At 44.0% G+C, this 19375-nt stretch overlaps 1 protein-coding gene across 10 annotated transcripts in view; it reads right to left on the reverse strand.

Moving 5' to 3' along the window:
- Window positions 1-19375, reverse strand: part of DNAJC6 (DnaJ heat shock protein family (Hsp40) member C6) — a 195408-nt gene that overhangs the window by 68083 nt on the left and 107950 nt on the right. The gene's annotated exons all lie outside the window — the stretch shown is intronic.

Consider the following 19375-nt stretch of genomic DNA (forward strand, 5'->3'; position numbering starts at 1 on the left):
AAGCTGGATCAGAAGCAGAGCAGCCAGGACTGGAATGGGCATTCAGATAAGGGATGCCTGCCTTAACCTGCTGTACCACAAAACTGGCCCCAAGGCCATCTATTTAACAGAGACTCTAGACTAAGCACTCTGCTAAGCAATTTTCATAAATTATTAAAGTAGACACACAGTAAGCATGGTAGCAGATGGGGGTCTCATTGAAGAAAGTCAGGTTTTACTGAAGTTTAGTAACAGTCATGGCAGAATGAAAAGGAAGCAGGTTTGGCTGGATTAGTGCTGCTATGCACCTCCCCATGCTGCATTTTTTCATAATGGACTTTGTCTCTCATTCTCGAATTCTCCCACTTCACTTTGCACCTCAATCCAAAAATCCAGAGTAGTCTGATCTGCATTACAGTTGCTGTCTGATGAGGTCTGCTTTCCTTTAACCCATTGATTTTGGGTCTTTAATAACAGGAAACACGTTCTAAGCTTCTTCATAGCCTCCTAAGGTCTTAGCACATACAATAAGCACTCAATGAATGTACGAAATAGGGCTGCTGTAGAAGGCAAGAATCAGAGAGCACATGGCAGGAATGGCATTGAATACCAAGCAGATCAACCTTGGCAGAGGCCTGTCTCTGCCTAACTGTAGGCAGCTAACATGACCAGATGCTTCACTGTCTCCTAGCACATCTCTGAATTTCTGATTGCAGTATCCACTGGGCATGCTGGCCAAAGGGATGGGAATTTCATGAAACACAGTAAGAGCTTTATTACATGGAAGACTAACATTTGGCTATAAGTCCAGGGAGAATTTTTTTTTGTTTTCAAGCAGATAAGAGTCGTTAATTAAGAAACCAGTACCATCTCCTCTTTCCCAAAAGGGTCAACACCATTGGGGGGGGAGGTAAGAGTAGAAAGAATGAGAAGAATGAGAAATGGCAGTGAAGATGAAGACTACATTGAGACCAAAATTGACTCTGTATAATAAAGGCAAGGCACGCAGCCATTAAGGCTGCCAGTGCAAGGGAAATGCCTACTGAATGGAAATAGTATGTGTTGTTCCTTCAGGATTATCAAAAGCAGGCTGCCATTTCCAGTCTAGATTCTACCCAATAAACTCCCATATAAAACAATTCATGGGTATTGCTTAATTCGATTGAACACATATAGTAAATACTTATGGTATAGTAGAAAAACTACGTAAGAGATTTTTACTCCAACACTTAGGTCAAATAAAGAGTTTCAACATTATGAAAAGTAATGCTCAAATCTATCTAATGAGATCAGGACCCTCAACAGAAATCCAAAGAAATGCAATGGTTCTGTCTACCACACAGCCTCTCAACTCCTGGAAGTGAGGGCCCACAAACTTTTCTTCTTCCTTCTCTAACCAATATATCAGGACTTCAATTGCATGAAAAGGACTACGACATTTGCCTCATAATTATTAGCCTTGCTGCCTGGAACAGAGAAAATGTCCTCACTATTATCTGACCTGTCTATGATAGATAAGAGCGAAAGCAGGGAATTATGGCCAATTCTAAGAAAACTGCAAAGAAAAAAAATGAGTCAAAAATCTTCTTTTCAACATTTCAGCTCCATTTAATGGAGGCAAGGGAGTTCCAGCAGGAGACTAAGAGAACTCTATCAATTCTCCCAAATAGCCCCACATACAGGTAGAATCTTAGAAACCCACTAAGCTTGTTACACAAACAGAGTTTTAAAGAGTTTCTCCAGTCCCTCCCCTTCCAACGAGATTGTCTCCTCTTAGTGCTTAGGTGAAATACCAGAGCTGCAACTGCAAGCCAGCTTCTTAGGGAAACATAGAATTGTTGCTCTGAAGAGAGAAGCACCTATTGTGGACAGACATTGCTTGCTGTTTACAAGATGAGGGTAGATGTAAGGATACCATGTGCTGCACACATACGCTACACATTTGTACACAGCCTTACCATATGTAACCTTATTACATGCCAGTCATCATGCTAGGAATGCAGAGTATCCCACACAACAAAACCAAGGAATCTGAGTATCAAAGATGAGAATCCACCCATCCAGGGTGCCTTGTTTGGGATTTATACAGGTGCCTGTCTGATGCCAAGGCACAGTCTGATGCTTTTTTCATTTCATCAGGCACAGTCAGGTCTGCACAGTCATGGAGGTAGAAACCCTCTTCAGACCATCTGAGAAGCAACTCAGACCTGTAACACTTCAACACTCAGGGGAGTATAAGCAATGTATCTCCTATGTCTCAAATGGACACACCAGGAAGATAAAATGACTTCCCAAATTACTGCTATTATTAACTTTTAAAAACCCAACTTTATTAACATATATAAAACTGACATGAAATAAACTGCAAAAATAAAACAAAGTTTCTAAGTTTTGACACATATATGTATATGTACACACATACGTATTTATGTATTCTTGTAGTATATGTAATCAATGATTCAGCTATGAAGCAATTTTCTGTACTAACTCAGCCCTGCAGCAATCACACACATACATGAACACAGCATGCTCAGAGGGATCTCCCACCAAAAGCATTTCAGAAGAGGATCACTCAATAAGAAACACCTAGACCTCCTGGGGAATAAGGTCCCCTGAGCATCCCTTGCAAAGCCAGGGCTATTTTGAACACTTTCCATCTATTTTAGACAGTTTATATCAATATTTTTAAATGTGATCTACCAGCAATAGTTTCAGAATTATCTGAGATTCTTACTTAAAATACATATTCCTGATTTCACATGTGATCATAATAGAGTAAATTGCATTGGGTTTGATCTCCTATGATACACCAGATAATTAGACGAAATATATGTTTTCTGGCATTAAACAACAGGTCAAACAAGACTGTGACTTTGAAAGATGAAAAACACACAACGTGAGGCCTGGAGTAGTTCCAGCTGTCTGCTCGCAGGTACTTCAGGTACTTTCCTGCTACCATAAACAAAGCTGGAAACCAGAGAGAAAAATGATTTTGCTGAACTGTGGAGGCAAGGATCAAAAACACAAAAGCAGCCAAGAAGCTGGGATATAGGATGCAAAAAGAAAATAGGGAGCAGCACAATCTGGTGGAAAGGGGTGGAAGGAAAGAAGAGACAGAGGCAGAGGTCTCCCTGGAAATTCGGAGTCCTTGGCTGAGCTCCAGACTGCGAATGGATGGAATAAGACTTTACAAGGCCTAGGAGGGACTACCTGTAGCAGGGTTGAAAACTGAACCAGAGCTGTGTATCAGAGGAATATATAGGTCCACCAGGGGTGTTTCTATATCAGAAAAGTTGTACCTACACTAGGAATAAAGACCACTTCCTAGAGCAAAGGCTGTACCCTAGGATAAGTTTAAAACCACCATATACCCATTTTTTTTTTTTTTTTTGACAGGCAGAGTGGACAGTGAGAGAGAGAGACAGAGAGAAAGGTCTTCCTTTTGCCGTTGGTTCACCCTCCAATGGCCGCCGCGGCCGGCGCGCTGCGGCCGGCGCACCGCGCTGATCCGATGGCAGGAGCCAGGTGCTTTTCCTGGTCTCCCATGGGGTGCAGGGCCCAAGCACCTGGGCCATCCTCCACTGCACTCCCGGGCCACAGCAGAGGGCTGGCCTGGAAGAGGGGCAACCGGGACAGAATCCGGCGCCCCGACCGGGACTAGAACCCGGTGTGCCGGCGCCGCTAGGCGGAGGATTAGCCTAGTGAGCCGCGGCGCCGGCCCACCATATACCCATTTTAACAAGGAACAAAACCAAGCTTGATGGGGCCAGAAGGATATGCCAGTAACTTAACTGTTTTCCAGCATAAAAGTCAACATATTTTAAAGGAAAATGGAAATCCCGACATCCTACAGAGTGCCATTACAATAGTCATCATACATTCAAAAAATAAATAAATAAAACTATAGGGGCCAGTGTTGTAGCGTGGCTGGGAAAGCTGCTGCCTACAAAACCAACATCCCATATGGGTGCCAGTTTGTGTCTCAACTGCTCCATTTCCAATCCAGCTCTCTGCTAGTGGCCTTGGAAAAGCAGCAGCAGATGACCCAAATGGGAGACAGAGATAAAGCTCCTGGCTCCTGGCTTCAGCCCAGCCCAATCCTAGCCATTGTGGCCATCTGAGGAGTAAACCAGCAAATGGAAGATCACTTCCTCTGTCTCACCCTCCCTCTTTGTAACTTTGCCTTTCAAATAAATAAATAAATAAATAATAACCATGCAAAACATTATGCAAAGGAAAACAGATATGCCCATGGACTAGTCACTTTCCGAAAGTCCCATCTCTTTTTCTTTTAAAAAGATTTATTTATTTTGAAAGTCAGTTACAGAGAGAGGAAGAGACAGAAAGATCTCCCATTTGCTGGTTCACTTTTAGATGGCCACAATGGCAAGGGCTGGAGCAGGATGAAGCCAGAAGTCAGGAGCTTCATCTGAGTCCCTCACTGGGTAGCAGGAGTCCAAATGTTGGGCCATTTTTTGCTGCTTTTCCAGGCATAATAGCAGTGATCTGATTCAGAAGTGGAGTAGCCGGGACACAAACTGGCCCCCATAAAGGATTCCTGCATCACAGGCTGTGGTTTCACCCATCACACCACAACACCAGCCCCACAGCCCTACCTCTTAATACACCACAATGGGAATTAAGTTTCAACATAAATTTGGAGGGGCACACATTCAATCCACAAGAAATATAAGCAACATTTTTCTGACATTTATAGAATGCAACCAACAACTTCTTATCAAGTGCTTATATCTACTAGGCCATAAAATAAGTCTCAAGTCTCAAAAGATTAAAAAAAATACATATTTTGGGGTATTAGCCCACATTCACTGAGATGTCTAAAGGTATATAAGGAAATTAAGGCTCAAGTCACTTAGCATCCTAGTAAGTGGCATAGCAAGAACAAATACTACTTTAACTCCAAAAACTATGTCCTTTTTGCCTTACCCCTTCATGGAGCCTAGACTGAGAAAGATAAAATAAACACATGAATCGAGACAAAATACCACCCATTCTCTGGCCATCCACTCTTTTTTTTTTTTTGACAGGCAGAGTGGACAGTGAGAGAGAGACAGAGAGAAAGGTCTTCCTTTGCCGTTGGTTCACCCTCCAATGGCCGCCACGGACAGCGCGCTGCGGCCAGCGCACCACGCTGATCTGACTGCAGGAGCCAGGTACTTATCCTGGTCCCCCATGGGGTGAAAGGACCAAGCACATGGGCCATCCTCCACTGCACTCCCTGGCCACAGCAGAGAGCTGGCCTGGAAGAGGGGCAACCGGGACAGAATCCGGTGCCCCGACCGGGACTAGAACCCGGTGTGCTAGCGCCACAAGGCGGAGGATTAGCCTAGTGAGCCGCGGCACTGGCTGGCCATCCACTCTTAAAACTGTACAATACTAAGAACTAAGGACCCAGGATTGTATTATTTGCAAAAAGCCAGAGTAGACATACCAGTATAACCATATACTACTGAGCTTAAGGAAGAGATCAACCAATGTATGTAGTAATCGATGCTGGGATTCTGAAGCTGGAAGTGAAACTGGTCAAGAAAATTTCTGTGTGTGTGTGTGTGTGGATGTGGGGTTGAAGAAAGAAAGGTACACAAGAAATATAAAAGAATTCCAATTTTTACTTGAAATATACACACACAATATATACATATATACATATATGTATAATATTGTCACACAGTATTTCATATATTTAATATATGATAGTACATACTGTATATAATACTAAAGTCACTTGTATTAATGTGGAATATATGAGCATATTTAAGAACGTATCAAGGAGCCGGCACTATGGTGTAACAGGTTAAAGCTCCAGTCAATCTGCAGCGTTGACATCCCATATGGGCACTGGTTTGAGTTGTAGCTACTCCACTTCTGATCCAGCTCTCTGCTATGGCCTGGGAAAGCAATACAAGATGGCCCAAGTCCTTGGGCTCCTGTACCCACATGGGAGACCCAGAAAAAGCTCCTGGCTCCTGCATCCTGGCTTTGGATGGGCACAACTCCGGCCACTGCAGCCATTTGGGGAGTGAGCCAGCGAATGGAAGACCTCTCTCTCACTTTCTCTCTCTCTGCCTCTCTGTTACTCTGCCTTTCAAATAAATAAATAAATATTTTTTAAAAAAAGAACATATCAAGAACATCAAGAGATGATGTGAATGGAAGGGGAGAGGGAGCAGGAAAGGGGTGGGTTGCGGGTGGGAGGGAAGTTATGGGGGGGGAAGCCATTGTAATCCATAAGCTGTACTTTGGAAATTTATATTCATTAAATAGAAGTTAAAAAAAAAAGAACATCAAGAGAAAAGAGGATAGAATTTGGGATAAAGGAAAAGAAACAAAATCTAGAAGAAAATCCGAGGTGGGCCTTGAATAGCTTACAGAACACAAAGCAGTATGATTAACTCATTTCACCTGAGGTCCACTAAAATCAAAGAAAATTAAATTAAGACAGATGAAAATAAAGCAGTAGGTAAAGATAACCACTGTTAATATTCTGGAGATTGCATATCCTTGCGTTTTAATGCTCTTTTACGTACATGCACACAAACACATTTTATATTGCCTTGCTCAAAAACACAGAAACATCATGATGTACATAATTTTGAACCTACCATTTTTTCCATTTGGCAATTAAAGTAGTATGCCAAGTCAGCAACATTTTATTCCTAACATCTCTCATTGGCTGCATCATAATTTTTAGCTGATATTTTTTACTGGTAAAACTTGTCAAGTATTATAATGTGCATATAACATGGGTGGGAGATCAGAGGAGCTTCCTTTCATCTTGGAAGTGGTGTAAATTGCTGGAAGTAGACAAGACAGCTGTAACGAAAAGGTGCTGTCTGAGTTACAGTTTGAATGGAAATGGGTCGAAGGGCATCTCAGGCTGACAGAGAGCAAGCCATAACTGTACTAGCAACCCTGAAAGGTGGAAACCACAGTGTCCACTCATATGAGAAAGGAGGGGGACTCTGAGCACATATGTCTAAGGCACCAACTACTGAACACTCTAAAGGGGCCGGCGCTGTGGTGTAACGGGTAAAGCCACCATCTGCAGTGCCAGCATCCCATAAGGGTACTGGTTCAAGTCCCAGCTGCTCCACTTCTGATCCAGCTCTCTGCTATGGCCTGGGAAAGCAGTAGAAGATGGCCCAAGTCCTTGGGCCCCTGCACCCTCATAGGAGACCCGGGAGAAGCTCCTGGCTTCGGGTTGGCACAGCTCTGCTGTTGCAGCCATCTGGGGAGTAAACCAGCCGGATGGAAGACCTCTCTCTCTCTCTCTCTCTGCTTTTGCCTCTCTGTAACTTTGCCTTTCAAATAAATAAATAAATAAATATTTTAAAAGGGGGGGGCGGCACTGTGGCACAGTGGGTTAACGCCCTGGCCTGAAGCGCCAGCATCCCATATGGGCACCGGTTCTAGTTCCAGCTGCTCCACTTCTGATCTAGCTCTCTGCTATGGCCTGGGAAAGCAGTGGAGGATGGCCCAAGTCTTCGGGCCTCTGCACCCGCAGGGGAGACCCAGGAGAAGCTCCTGGCTCCTGGCTTCGGATTGGTGCAACTCCAGCCATTGCAGCCAACTGGGGAGTGAACCAGCATATGGAAGACCTCTCTCTCCCCCTCTGCCTCTCCTTTCTGTGTAACTCTCACTTTCAAATAAATAAATAAATCTTTTTTAAAAATTAAAAAAAGAACATTCTAGAACCAGGATCTCACACTGTGTCTGCCCTCTGGGAATCGAGAGGACATATAGGGTGTGTTACAGAGGGGAGGGAAAGGAAACTGAACATATAACACTGCTCAGATCCCAGAAGGCTTGAGGGTGAGGCTAGAGAGTCATTACTGTCACCAAACTCCCTGTATAACTGCTTAGAGGATTCGGTCCCAACACTGACATAACAAATGACCCAAGGAAAAAATGGATATCAGTAGATTTCCAAGAAGCTGTTTACTGAGCAGATCAATATTGCCTCAAACAAGTGGATTTCCCCAGGGTTGGCACATCCTTTAGGGCATATTTCAAAAGCCAGAATTCTATCCCAGGATACCTGAAGGAAATTTCAAGGCTTCTATCAGATAAAGGTATTTGTAGAGCTTCTGATGGGCAGTCTCTGTGGGAAGTCATGACAAGCATAAAAATGCTGAACGAGGCTAAGGAACTCAGACTGAGGGCACATCTGAATGTTATCTGAACAAGAGACAGATGTGCTCTATAGGTGAATTTTGGGGACAAAAAAATTTAAAACAAGCATTTGGAAGAAAATCTGCTGCCACAGGGCAAAGAGAACCTGCCCCTCCTCCGTCTCATGGGTCTCAAGGGCAAAGGAAAGCACTGCTCACTGGGGCCCAGCTTCTGGCACGGGCTCCACTTACAGAGGCATCTCATGAATGTCTGACACCTTCCCTCTGTGTGGGAAAACCAAACAGCAAATTCAAGGCCAATGAGAAGGGCTGGCTTCTGTGCTGGCCAGCCTGTGTAGATCAGCAGGCTCTGGACTTTACATATGGCCAATATGGGCTAAATCCCAAGGGTCAAAGGCAAACCCTTAACTGCTGGGTAATAATAACTTGGTTCTACCATCTTTTCACACCAGTGCCACATAAAATATGACCCTCTGTGCTTACTTTTCCCAAAACAGTCTTAACCAGAACCACTCCTGGAGAACCAAGAAGAGAAAAAGCACGTGGGATCTGCATGATGCAGTTAAAAGGACCCAAGCTTTCTGAATAAGCAGACATGGATTCATGACATTGAGCTTCCTTCTTACTACAGGTGTAACAGCCTAATTCATCTCTAAGCCTCAGTCTCCTAAACTGTAAAATGGGGATCGATAGCATCCTCCCACATTTGTGATGAGGCTTAAATGAGATAATGATGAGCAAGCATCTGTCACCAAGTAGGCTGTCACAAATAACTCATATTTGCTGATGCACCCCTAACTTCTTGTTCCTGTCTGGGCAAGTGGGGATCTTACTAGGAAAAAATAAATAGACCACAAGAAGGAGGAAGAAACAGAGGAACAGTCTGCATCTGGAAATGCCATGCTCTTCCATCAATTCAGAGGAAAGAAGAAAGAGAAAAGCCTGTGACACCCTCCTCATAGAGTCACCATAGAGACTAGATCCATCATCTACAAAGCTGCTGTCTGCTACACTGACAACTTACAAAGGATAACTTGCAGTGGAAGTGTATGTGAGAGCACTAAACCCTGCTCACAACAGGTCAGCAACTGGGACACAGACATCTCTTCCTCATATGGAAATTCCTATCGTTTGGGGATTTGAATTGTACAGAAAGCAGGTATCCAGGACATGTCCTCGGATGGGAACCCTCACATGTACCCAGCCTGCCTGAGGCAGGCCTACCAAGCAAAGAAATGGGGTCCCTCGCTGGCTGCCATGTTAACTAGCTGTTCTGCTGTCTTTCTTGCTTAATTATGCCCCCAATAATCCTGACAAGATTGGCTGGGGATCACTGTAAATCATTACAGTGGAAATCCTAAAATAAAGCAAGATTAATGATATGACCTCAATCTTGGCACAAAGGACCATTAAATTAGAAGCCATAGACTTAATTGAATTCTAGGTATAGCACTGCCAGCTGGGTTAGATTTTCCAAGATTTGTTTGTTCAATCACATCAACATAACCAAAATGCACCAGTGACAACTAAATCAAATATTATTTGTTGTTGAGGAGACAGATAACTGACTAGTTCCCTGAACACTAGCTGCCTAAACTGTCAGAAATGGCTGAAGTCATGCTCTGGAGGGGCCATCACCATTAGCCCACCCACTCTTCCTGTCTACTATATGCTCAGGTATGGTATATAACCTCTGTGTACCTCAGTTTCGAGATAATGCTTGATAACTGAAACAGATACACACACACACAGTGCATAACAAGAAGGGGCCAATATCACCACTCCATCTTCATCTCTTTGCCCTCATCCATTATTGTCAGAAGCCTAGACACAGAGAAGAGCTGTAGGGCTTCTCTTCTGCAGGCTGCACCATGACTGGCTGCAGAAACTGCATCACAAATGGCACAGCAACACCACTGTACACCCGGGGAGTCCCTGACTTTAAGGCAGCTTCTGCCCCTACTTGCATTTGACAAATGCAGATTTCAATAGGTCTCTCCGATTGCCTGCCGTCTGGTCTCTGAGGTTCCATCTGCTCTTGGGACAAAGTCTTATATGCATAGTTCCTCACTCAACCCTGAGAGATGATGGCAATTACAGTCTCCACAGCAGAAGAATTCTAGCATGAAAGATGAGCATAAGGTGCCAACTACAGTTCATAACGGAACCAAGACATTTTGGTGTTTCCTCACCAAATTGAGAGGACAAAGAGCAGGGAGAGCTGAGACTTGGAAACTGAGTGGTCCTCAAATTCCAAAGGGCTGGAAGGTCAGACTAACCTTCAAAGGAAGGGATAAAGGTATTTATTGGGAAGGGTATGGGGATGCTTTTGTTGATAGTTGCAAGACAAAATGAATTGAGAATGAGTAAGATGAGCTTAGTGAGAAGATAGTGCATAATTTATATCTGTGTCAAGCACCTTGCATGGTACTGACCAGAGTAAACAGTCCAAAAAAAGAACACTTAATTGAACTGAGTTGAATCAGTCAAGAAACCAAGAGCTCCAATTCACTTTAAACCGATTGCAATTGGAAATACAGCAAGGTGATCACAGGAGTAGCCATCATTTATTAAACCACCATCTTGAAGCTGAGAAATGGACTACGAGCTTTATATCCAAATCTTCTTTAATCCCCAATTATGTTGCCAGGTGGGATTTATTATGCCCCCCGTTCACAGATGAGCCAACTGAGGACGCATCTTGGTCTGCTTGGGCTGCTATAACAAAATACCATAAACTCAGTGGGTTATAAATAACTGAAAAGTATTTATCACAGTTCTGGAGGCTGAAAAGTGCAAAACCAAGAGGCCAACAGGTTCCGTTGCTGGTGGGGACCAATTCTTGGTTCAAAGATGACAAACTTCTCTCTGTGTTCTCACACAGTACTAGGGGCAAGTTGCTACCTGGGGTCCCTTTCATAAGGGCACTGATCCCTTTCATGAGGCTTCTGCTCTCAGGACCTCATCACCTCCCAAAGACCCCACCTCTAAATATCATCATATTGGGCATTAGGTCTCAGCAAGGGAATCTGGGGGGTTGGGATTGGGGTACAAATAGTGCAGGGCCCCAGGCAAAAATCCAGGCCATACAGTCAAGGCTCTTCCTCAGGTCTGATTCACATTTTTCAAAAGAAATACAAATGGCTAAAAAACATGAAAAAATGCTAGGATCATTTGCCATCAGAAAAATGCAAATAAAAACCACAATGAGGTATCTCCAGTTAGAATGGCTATAAAAAATAACAAATGCTGGCAAGGCTGTAGAGAAAAGGAACCCTAGTACACTGTAGGTAGAAATGCAAATTAGTATAGTGATTATGGAAACCAGTATGGAGATTCCTCAAAAAACTAAAAATAGATATGCCATATGATCCAGCTATCCCACTTCTGGGAATACATCCAAAGGAAATAAAGTGAGCCTATGACAGAGATACCTACATGCCATTCACAATAGCAAAGATGTGTTCTCAACCTAAACATCTATCAATCGATGAGTGAACAAAGAAGATGTGGAATATATACATGGTGGAATATTACTCAGCCATAAAAATAAGAGTCAAATCTTGGGGCTCGCATTGTAGAGCAGTAGGTTAAGCCACCATCTGTGACACCAGCGTCCCATACTGGAGTATCGGTTTGAATCTCCGTTGCTCCATTTCCAAACCAGCTCCCTGATGATGTGCCTGGGAAAGCAGCAGAACGTGGTCCAAGTATTTGGGCCCCTATCAAGTGGGCGATGTGGGAGACTCAGATGGAGTTCTGGGTTCTTGGCTTCAGTTAACACTAGCCCCAGCCATTGTGGCCTTTTGGGGGATGAACCAGCAGATGGAAGATGAAGACCTCTCTCTACATATATATACCTCTATCTCTGTCACTCAGTCTTTCAAATAAATTTTTAAATGAATAAATCTATTTTTTAAAAAATAATAAAATCTTGACATTTATAACAAAATAGACAGAATTAGAGATAATTATGTTAAGCGAAATAAGCCAGACACAAATTTGACATGCTTTCTCTCATATGTGGAAGTCTATGTGTGTGTATATAAGTGTGTATGTGTGTATAATAGATAATAAAAATCTGTGGATGCCATATTGGTTAATTTGTGGATATTTATAAATGTCTTCATTGAATTATACCACTTTTATTATAATACACCCTTTTTTCTCAATGTATGATCCTTGTCATAAATCCCATGTGATATGATATTAATATTCTACCTTTTAAGAGAAATAGTATGGATGTATATGAATATTTACATATTAAGTTAATTGGTAAAATGGTTCGATCCAAAAAAAAATAGAAAATCTGTATTCTTCACACAACATTTTGCTGCCTCCTGTGTATTTGTTAAAAAGTTAAAACGTAAAAGGAGCAGTCAAGCCCAAAAGCACTGCTGGGGAGTAGGAAAGCCAGACCCTGGCCTGATGTCTGCTCTGTGAATGATCTAAGGATTTTTTAAAACTAGGCACCCAGCAGGTGAAAACTGCTAAGCACCAGTTGCTAGGAAGGCACAAATTAATGAAGACTTAACAAGCAGGAGAGAAACCACGGTCCAGCTAAGATGGGGGTCCCTCGTGTGGACTTGGTCTCACAAAGGGGTGGCAGCAGCAGCTCAAGATGCTCTTTCCTAAATTAGTGTCTTTGTGCTACCCAATCCCACGCACCCCACAGGCACACACAGTCCTTAGGTCAAGCTGCTCAGGTTTGACTCTCGTGTTCACCATGCACTGTGCACAGCACTCCTGGGGAGGCTGCAGAGCACTGGCAGGGGAAAGAAAGCCCAAAGAACCCAACTGCAAATATGCTCTCCCTCTTCCTCAAAGAACCGTTCTACAAACTTTGTCCATTGTCAAGTTCCTTTGAGATAAGAAAAGCACATTAGTACTGACAAGCCCGGGGTCTAGCGGTCTTTCTGTGAGAAGGCCATGGCCATGAGAGATAAGTCATTAGCAGTATCTGGCCTCCCTTGGTGCCTCTGAGCTGGCAGGTAACATGATTAGAGCTCAAAGACTCTGCAGCTTCAAAGACAGGCATTGGCAACCACAAAAAGGTTCTTCGTAAAAGGGAAAGACAGGTGAGGCTGCAACCAGGTGGCTTTCCATCATGAACAATGTGTTCTCTGCAAAGCCCAAAGAATAGTAAGAATGGGCTGGTGAATGCATTTTAGAGGTTTGGTTTCCTTCTTTAAAAAGAGAAAGCAAGGCTACAGCTGGCTTGTAAGCTTTGTGTACACTGTTAGAGGGTGATGCAGCCCCTCCATGTCTGGTATCCATGCCCACTCCACTCCGGGACAGATGGCTGTGTGCCATCTGTATAAGCAGACATGATAGCCCTGGGCTCACTAACCTTCTCTGGTCTCCCACTCTGCACTTAAGCCAGATGCTTCCCACACACCTCACTTCACTTCACTCTTAGAAGGACCCTGCAGAAAAGGCCAAGTTGGCCCCATTCTTTTGATGCAGAAATGAGGCTCAGTAAGGTTATATAACCTGCCCAAGCCAAGACGCCTGGCCAGCAATGGTGCCAATGTGTCCCAAGATGAAATGCCAGGTCTGACTCCAGACAGCCTGACTTTGAATCAGACAGGTCACTGTATCCAAATAGCCTGGGGTGCCACCGAAAACAGAATTCCAGGTGTTTACCAAATCGAAATCCCTACAGGAGGGCCCCAAAGCTGTATTTTTCAACACCCTTCCATAGCTTCTGATAACAGGGAGTGGAATAGCACAGCTTCAGCCCTATGCCATGCTGTCTCACTGACAAGACGCAGCACTGAGTGAGGGTCAGGTGGAGTAGGGGACATACAGAGGAGCTACCATCTACCAAACACTACTGCCAGGCACTGCATACAGGCTATCACACTGAATCCTCACATCAACCTACCGAGGCGGATATTATCATGCCCATTCTACAGAGGAGGAAATCCAGGCTCGGCAAAATGATTAGATAACAGCCACCTGCCTAACAAACAGCAAGGTCAAAAAATGATCCAGGTTGGCCTGGTTCTAAATGCCATGCCCTTGTACTATCACAGAGTTCATCTCCCCTGTTTGAGTAAAAGTCTTGGTGCTGTTGACAACAGCTGCATTTCAGGAAAGGCCCAGGCAGCAGGAATGACTCCATCCTAGAGGTGCTCAGCTCTTCTTTCTGCAGCCACTTCGGTGGTTCCTTTGATCAGGGAGGAAGCCTGGACTCACTAAGCACCGTGGGGCAGCACAAGAGCAGCCATCGACCCCCTCCCAGTCCTCTTCCACATATGGAATCTCCTCCACCCAGACATGACTATAGGCACCTGGGAATCTGCATTGTCTGACCCATGAGAACACTGAATGAATTCCAGGTTCAAGTATCAGTGTGCTCTGCAGCAAACGCTTTCCCTCTTCCTAGGCAAAGTCTCTTTCTATGAAAAATGAAGAGGGGGGAACTTACATTGTGGCACAGCAAGTTAAGCCACAGCCTGCAATGCCATCATCCCAAATGGGTGCTGGTTTGAGTCCCAGCTGCTCCATTTCCAATCGAACTCCCTGCCAATGTGCCTGAGAAAGCAACTGAGAATGCCCCAAGTGCTTTGTCCCTTGCCCCAGGAGACCCATATGGAGTTCACGACTTCAGTGCTTACCAGCCCCAGCCTTTGCAGCCATTTGGGGGTGAACCAGCAGATGGCAGATCTGTGTGTGTGTGTATGTGTGTGTGTGTGTGTGTGTGTGTGTGTATGAGAGAGAGAGACAGAAAGTGAGAGAGAGAGATCCTGCCTTTCAAATAAATCTCTAAAAATAAATTAATCAATTAAATTGTAAGTAAAATGAGCTCACAAGTGAGCGTCTACTATGTACCAGGCATTATTCTAAATGCCTTACAACCTTATGAGGTTTCTATAGTCACTAACCATGTGTTATAGATGTGGAGACAGATTTACAGAGGCTAAGTTACTGAGGTGATACAGTTAGTAAAGGCAAAACAAGGACAGTACTATGCAACTATTGAGCAGAACATCCAACAGTTGGGGCTGCATAGCCTTGGTGTCAGAAAGACCTGGGTCCACACTCTGGCTCAGCATTTATTAACTATTTCTTTAGATAAGGTGTTGTGCCTATTTTTTGACCTGTAAAATGGGACACAACATCTATCTTGTGTGGATACTATGAAGCTAAAAGAAAAATACAGGGGCCAGAGCTGTGGCATAGCAGGTAAAGTTGCCGCTTGCAGTGTTGGTATCCCATATGGGTGCCAGTTTGAGTCCTGGCTGCTCCACTTCCAATCCAGCTCTCCACTATGGCCTGGGAAAGCAGTACACAAAGGCCCAAGTTCTTGGGCCCCTGCACCAGCATGGGAGCCCCGGAAGAAGCTCTTGGCTCCTGGCTTCAGATCAGTGCAGCTCTGGCCATTGTGGCCAATTGGGGAGTGAACCAGAGGAAGACTTTCTCTCACTCTCACTCTCTCTCTCTCTCTCTCTCTCTGTCTCTCCCTCTCTCTGTGTGTAACTCTTTCAAATTATTAATTAATTAATTAAAAGATAAATACAAGTAAAAGAACCTGGTGTTGTGCCTGGCCTGGTTATTCACTCCTGCATCTACTGAGTGCTGTGATCAACAGTGGCAGGGCAGAGGAAAGCTGCTTGCAGCCTACTGACTGCCAAACACAACCACAGACATGGACAATACCAGGTGGGAAGGAAAGTGCTGTGCACAGGGTACCACCGGAGAGCACTTAAGGGCAAGGATAGAGTTTACAGGGGTGAATGAGGCCCACCATGTGCACATATAGAAGAAGAGCATTCAGGGCCAGGTTCCATCACCAACTGATCAGGCTGTACCCTTCAGTATCAAACTCGACCTTATTCTCAGACCTCAAATCCAATGTCCCAGGAAATACTGTCTGTCCTACCTTTAGGTTTTATCCAGAATCTAAACTCAGTATAGAGCTCTCACTCTCTAACAGCGGAGGGAAACAGTAAGGAAGGTGGAAGATAGACACATACATTCACATTTACAAAGTATAATAAAAAAAACAAAACTTGGAAGAGTTACCTATAGGGAGAGGTAACAAGGTACAGGGGACAGAGAGCAGCTGGATTTCTTCAAATAAAAGTTGCTTTGCACTTGAATTTGGAATTATGTGATTATTCTACATGACCAAAAACAACCTAAAAAAGTGAAAGCAAAATGAAATTGATTAACTCACCTATGTATCAAATTGACTCTAACCAGATAGAATCTTTCTCAAGTGACTTTAATGCACAAAGTAACTCTCTTTGAGAAAATTATAATCAGGCCTTCTCCTGCCCTCCCCCCATATACACAAACCATTTGAAGCTATCTTGGTTAGTGTTGGTATTATTCTGACTACATATCATGGCATTCAGCAGGTAAGTAATCACACTGGCATTACTGGGAACCAGGATGTTAGGAGTGAGAAAAAGCAGTATCCTGACAACTCCATGAAGTTTTTTCTTTTAAAAATTTTGTTTCGGGGCTGGTGCTGTGGCGTAGTGGGTAAAGCTGCCACCTGAAGTGCCAGCATCCCATATGGGCACCGGTTCGAGTCCCAGCTGCTCCACTTCCTTTCCAGCTCTCTGCTATGGCCTGGGAAAGCAATGGAAGATGGCCCAAGTCCTTGAGCCTCTGCACCTGCGTGGGAGACCAGGAAGAAGCTCCTGACTCCTGGCTTCGGATCGGCACAGCTCCAGCCATTGTGGCCATCTGGGGAGTGAACCAGCAGATAGAAGACCTCACTCTCTCTCTGCCTCTCCTTCTCTCTCTGTGTAACTCTGACTTTCAAGTAAATAAATAAATATTTTTTAAAAAATTTTGTTTCACTGATGCTACGGCTCACTTGGCTAATCCTCCACCTGTGGTGCCAGCACCCCAGGTTCTAGTCCCGGTTGGGGCACCGGATTCTGTCCCAGTTGCTCCTCTTCCAGTCCAGCTCTCTGTTGTGGCCCAGGAAGGCAATGGAGGATGGCCCAAGTGCTTGGGCCCTGCACCCGCACGGGAGACCAGGAGAAGCAGCTGGCTCCCGGCTTCAGATCGGCATGGCACGCCGGCCGTGGCAGCCATTTGGGGAGTAAACCAACAGAAGGAAGGCCTTGTTCTCTGTCTCTTTTTCTCATTAACTCTGCCTGTCAAAAAAAAATTTTTTTTTTTTTGTTTCTAGCTCTGTCTGCTGAAAAGACCTAGATACAAAGACCAACCCAGGAGCACTGGGTTCTCCTCGCACCAAGATTCTGATCTTAAAACATCACTTCTCTACAAAAGAAACCAAGGCATAGGGCCAGCACTTTGGCATGGTGGGTAAATCTGCCACCTGTAGTGTTGGCATCCCATATGGGCACCAGTTAGAGTCCCATCTGCTCCAGCTCTAATCCAGTTCTCTGCTATGGCCTAGGAAGCAGAAGATGGCCCAGGTGCTTGGGACCCTGCACCTATGTGGGAGGCCCAGAAGAAGTTCCTGGAGGGGCCGGTGCTGTGGCACAGAGGGTTAAAGCCCTGGCCTGAAGTGCCGGCATCCCATATGGGCACAGGTTCTAGTCCCGGCTGCTCCACTTCCGATCCAGCTCTCTGCTATGGCCTGGGAAAGCAGTAAAAGATGGCCAATTCTTGGAGCCCTGCACTCACGTGGGAGGCTTGGAAGAAGCTCCTGGCCATTGCAGCCATTTGGGGAGTGAACCAGTGGTTGCAAGACCTCTCTCTCTGTCTCTACCTCTCTCTGTAATTCTGCCTTTCAAATAAATAAAATAAATCTTTAAAAAAAAAAAAAAAAGGCTCCTGGCTTCAGATCAGCCCCAGCCCCAGCCATTGCAGCCATTTGGGGAGTGAACCAGTGGATGGAAGGTCTGTCTCTCTCTCTTTCTCTCTGCCTCTCTGTAACTCTGCCTTTCAAATAAATAAATAAATAAATTTTTAAAAAATAAAAAAGAAGAAGAAGAAAAGAAAAACCAGGGCGCTTCAAAAGGTAGCTGATTCTAAACTCTGCAGAACTCTGCAGAAAATGTACAAGATGAGCCTTGCTACCAGAAAGCAAAGAAAGGATCAAAGACAACTAGGCTGGATAAGAAGGACACAACAAACAATAGAAAAGGTTGCCATGGGCCAAAGATGGGTCTATTTGAGCTTCAGTAAAAACAACAACTGCAGTGGGCTAAAACAGAAGTGCATATTTTAAAACCTAAGTCCATAACAATAAAACAAAGAGAAAAGGGAAGGAGCTGGTACTGTGGTGCAGTAGGATAAACTGCTGCCTGTAGTGTGAGTCCCAGCTACCCACTTCTGATCCAGCTCCCTGCTAATGTGCCTGGGAAAGCAGTGGAAGATGGCCCAAGTGCTTGGACCCCTGCACCCTCGTGGGAGACCTGGATGAAGTTCCTGGCTCCTAGCTTCAGTCTGGGCCAGCCCTAGCTGTTGTGACTGTTCGGGGAGTACACCAGAGGATGAAGACCTCTTTCCCTCTGTCTCTGTAACTCTGCCTTTCAAATGAACAAAATAAATCTTTTTTAAAAAGAGAGGAAAAGAGAGAGAAAGACTTCATTAGTCACTCTTGGAGGAGGCTAGGGAAACCATTTTTTTTTTTTAATTTTTGAAAACTGACAAAAAAAAAAAAAAAAAAAAACCAGCAAGCTTTCTCCTGCCTTTGCTATCTGAATTGTTCCACAGGATCATCAAGGATTTAAAGAAGGAGAGCTTCTCCTCGGAGAAGTATTCCAGCTGACAAAGAAGGAATGGTAGAATCTACAATCTACAAATGCTAATAAATTAATAGAACTAATGATCGTAACAACAGCAACAGCTACACATTATGTATCCCCAATGATAAAACAAAATACTACCATGAGAGAGTCTTGCAAAAAATCTAATATGAATCTAATATTTGATCAAACCTCTAGACTTGATCACAGGAGACTTCTACCCAAGGGATACAGTCAGAAAAATCCAGACTTCGGGAAAACCTACAGTATGAATGACCTTGTTTATTCAACAATAGGACTGCAAGTAGGCAAAAAATAAAATAAAATAATGGAAAGACTCAAGAGTACATCAATCAACTTCAGTGCACAAGCACTATTTGGACCCTGGTTCAAATCAACTCTAAAGAGAAAAAATAAATAAAATTCCCACTTATAGGAAAATTTGAACAGACTGGATATTTGATGATATAAAGAACTATTAAAATTTTAGAAGAGATGAGGGTATTGCAATGGTGTTTGTAAAAGAAGCCCCTATATTTCAGGAACTTGTTGAAATAT

Source organism: Oryctolagus cuniculus, chromosome 7, assembly GCF_051225735.1.
Source record: "Oryctolagus cuniculus isolate XC-2025 breed Fujian yellow rabbit chromosome 7, ASM5122573v1, whole genome shotgun sequence".
In the NCBI taxonomy this organism is placed as follows: Eukaryota; Metazoa; Chordata; class Mammalia; order Lagomorpha; family Leporidae; genus Oryctolagus; species Oryctolagus cuniculus.